Raw genomic sequence first — 3,973 nt, 5'->3', positions numbered from 1 at the left:
AACAGTACCAGGCCAGAGGCTGTACTTTGTCTTCCAACTTACATGATGCCCAGGCAGTGTAAATGAGAAACGTAAGGCAATGTGACCTGACCACAAAGGAATGAGAAACAAAGCAGAGTCAGCGATAGAGGGAGTGGGAGGGGCTTGATGGGACAGGCTATAGGCAGGGGCACCTTACAATGAACAAACAAAGGAATAATATTGCAGGAACCAGCAGCAGAATGTAGCCATTAAAGAAGCGTCACTCCCCAAACTATACTGCAGGACCCAGCAGATGAGTGCTGGGGTCTACAGATACTCTGCAAACAGCTGTGAAACCTGATGGCAAAGCAGGTGGTCCAAGCTGAAAAAAATTGCCTTCTCTAGCTTTCTGTTGCTCTTTGAACTCAACTAGCAAAGGCTTAAGAAAGTAGATCTAAAGGTCTGGTATTGCTGATGACCCCTTGCAAGCACGTAAACCATAACCATACTTCCATAAGGTTAAAATCTGTTTTTACCCAGCAGATTTTCTTGTTGTAAATGCAGGAAGTTTGATGTAAATGCTATACTTCACGTGCATGTTAAAATGAAGTAAAACTGATTGTAAAATCAGGCACTTAAAAACTAAAACCAGTCAGAATTAGAGTTGCCTGTGCAGTATTAATGTCTTCTACTTTAATATTACCTTGATCATAATTTAATTTATAATTGCAGAATCATACACTTTTCCCTTAATTTAATTTACTTAGGGTGGATCAAGGCATGAAAAAAGATTGTAAACACAATCATCAACCATATATGGACTAAATCTGTGAATAAATGGTGCAAAAAGAGCCTGGATTAGACATAATGAAAACTTAGTTTAAGGTGACATTGCATCTTTCCTTATGGGTCAGAATCTAGTCTTAGATACATACAAAATTTCTTGCTATGACAAGTTACTTTGGCATAAGGAACTACCAGTCAAACCTCTTGCCAGGCCATCCACGGGGATTTGTTAAGACTGAAAGAGCATCTCCTGCCAGTGTGAAAAACCTTGGTTTTGAAGTTCTTGTTTTACTCCTTCTACTTTCTAATATTACTATAACAGGTATTCCTTTCCAGATACCAGTAGTATGATCTAATTTTGGTTCAATTTAAATTTTGTAAAAGAAATGGTACCCTTCTGTCCCAGTACTATCTCCTACATCACCAACATCAGTGCTTGACCATTCTCATTGCCCACACAGTCCTGCCAAGTGATTTGCCTGGACCACTGTCTCTGTAGTCCTCTCTGCCACCAAAAGAGGTGGTAGAAGTGTAGTTTTGTTTACAAAACCCAGGACAGTTATTTTGTATTTGTTTGTATAAAATCTTTAGTAAATGAACAACAAATGAAATTTGTTTCATAAATGAACAGCATCTTTTATGAAGTTAGTATAAGTTCATAACTTTCTCTGTCCAATAGCAAAATCTGACTGACTCAAATGGTAAACATTTTCCTTTTTTACATTTTTTACATATGTAAAAACATTAGCTTTTTTACATACGTATATAACCTTTACTTAGCTTCTTCACAACTTAATCAGGTTAATACAGTTTTATTTGTAAAACTAAGCGACTACAATTTCAGGTTTTAACCCTTTCATGTGGCTTTCTCCAACCTGAAAGTCTACAAAAATCTTGCTTTTTTTATTGTTTGCCCTTTCATCCACTTAAACAATTTTTTGAAAACTTGTTTCAGCTCTACCTCTGTTTTCACCTCCTTTTAGTAATGGCGGAATTCTTGTAATTGCCTGTTTCCATCCCAGGTGCACCTCCATGTGCCAGCCTGGCTCAGACATGTGTGGTTAATTGGCCATGCAGGTGTACTCACTTGGAGTCACCCCACTGTTCCAAGTCAGCAAGCCTTGGAGAAAGGTCAAACAAATCAGTTCAAAGAGAAAATATATTTTAGAAGCCGTTATTATAAAAGCATATCTGGGTTGTAAAGCTGAATTATTCAAGTGCTACTTTTGAGTGACTATGTAAAGATTTTTTGATCTGGCTCCTGTTCCTTCAAGTGATGAAGCATTGTAGCACTGTATCTCCTTGAACAAATTTAATTGCATTCCAGTTTTGAATGTTTCTGTCAGATGGTGGCAGATGTTTCAGACTGGCCACTATGAAACAAAATAACTGTAACTAAAATTTCCATTCAACATGACCAGGAATTTGCAGAAGAAAGGTACTGTCAGCTCTAGAGAGTCAGGCCAGGTGAAAACTGGGTACTGTTCTTTCATTCTGATTTGTGTAGTCCTTTGCTCTGTGCTTCATACCTTAATTCTTAAAGATAAAAAAAAGTCTTTTGTTTCCAGCTAAATAAAACTGGGAAGTTATGTACATACAGATCCTTGTTTGTTGTTGCCTTCTCTGGTTATCCCTTCTCCTTTGTAAAACAAGTAGAAAAGAAGCAGAAGCACTATCAAGTTGGGGGGTGGCGGTAGCATAACCAAATCAGAAAAATAATTTATTGCTTTCCTTTGCATGGGTCTAATGCCTGGTACACGTGGAGTGAAGCAAAGAATCCTCTTTGTCTTTCACACAGGGGTCAGACGTGCCAATACATGTTAAGACAGTTGTAGAGTACATGCTGTATAAGGGTAAACAGCAAATAAAAAAGTGGGTAGACTTGCTTGTTTGGTATGTGTGAGGACAGCATAAACACCCCATTGCTTACATTGGACATGCTTTAACTCTGCTTATTTGCATTTGTTTTCAACTAGTTAATTCTGCACAGACTTAGCTGAAGACACTAACTAGAGTTAATAAAATAAAAATAGTATTATTCAAATGCCCTCTCTATATACAAACACCTGAGAAGGTATTTAGCATATAATACATTGCTGTTTCCTAGAATTATTCCTGTAGCCCAGCTTATTTGTGAAAGTTCAAAGACTAGTAAAATGCTAAAATAGTTACGGAATTATAGAATCATTCCTCCACTCCCTCTGCCCCTTTCTGAATCATAAACCTCTGGCTTTGGTTTGAACAAACGCGTTGAAATGATTGCCTGTAATGACAAAGTGTGAAAGGTTTTGAGTTTGCCCCACTCAGAATGAAACCAAATGTAAGCACTTCAGATGTGGTCCTGAGGTGGAATGGCAGGTCTTCAATCTGTTCTGCGCTGCGCGAGCTTGTTTATGACTCCAGATGACACTAGAAGGGGTCATTGAGGCTTGCTCAGGAGAGTGGCCTTGAGCATGCACCAGTGTAGCCCTAGAATGGTTTGTATTTATGTATGAATATTTAAAGATTACGATGATGGGCTTAAATAAATTGTGAAATGTATGTGTTCTGCCTTATGCACTTGTATAGCATGTTTTATATAAATAAAAATCTTTTTTCAGTCTGGTCATTGTCTATTAGTATTTTCTGTCTTGATGAACTCTTATCTTAAATATTGCTAAGACTACACTCACTTTGGGCTCAAATTGCCACTGGAATATATTTTATACAGAAGATGCACGCTTCCCTAGGTTTTCCTCTTTAATACAAGGCCTATCCCTCATTTCATCTTGTTTTAAATACATACAACCTCATTTTTTAATGCAACATAATAAAAACAAGTAGTAGCCAATGTTATTCTAATGATTTAGAATTATTCTGAGGTAAGTCTTGATTCCAAACTAATTGAAATCAATAGGAATAAGTAGTTTCAGCTGGCTTTGTATCACGTCACAAAGCTTTAATTTCCACACAAACACAGAGATCTGATAGGACTGAGAGAATGAAAGAATGAGATAGCCATAGGTTCTGCATATATGCTGAGGTTGGTTGTTGTTCCATGTCATTGAGTGGTTTTCATTAAAGAAAGTAGGATAACCATGAGGGGTTTTTTTCCCCTCATACTAGAAGGAAAAAATACAGTGCTGGATTGTAAATGATCTACCTTAGACCTTTGTCTGCAACTATATCTCTAACTTTGATGGGTGTTCTATCACTGCATTGCAAAAATTGAAGAATGTGATATGGT

Source organism: Falco punctatus, assembly GCF_963210335.1.
Source record: "Falco punctatus genome assembly, chromosome: 8".
Classification (NCBI taxonomy): Eukaryota; Metazoa; Chordata; class Aves; order Falconiformes; family Falconidae; genus Falco; species Falco punctatus.
This window is presented reverse-complemented; position numbering follows the sequence as displayed.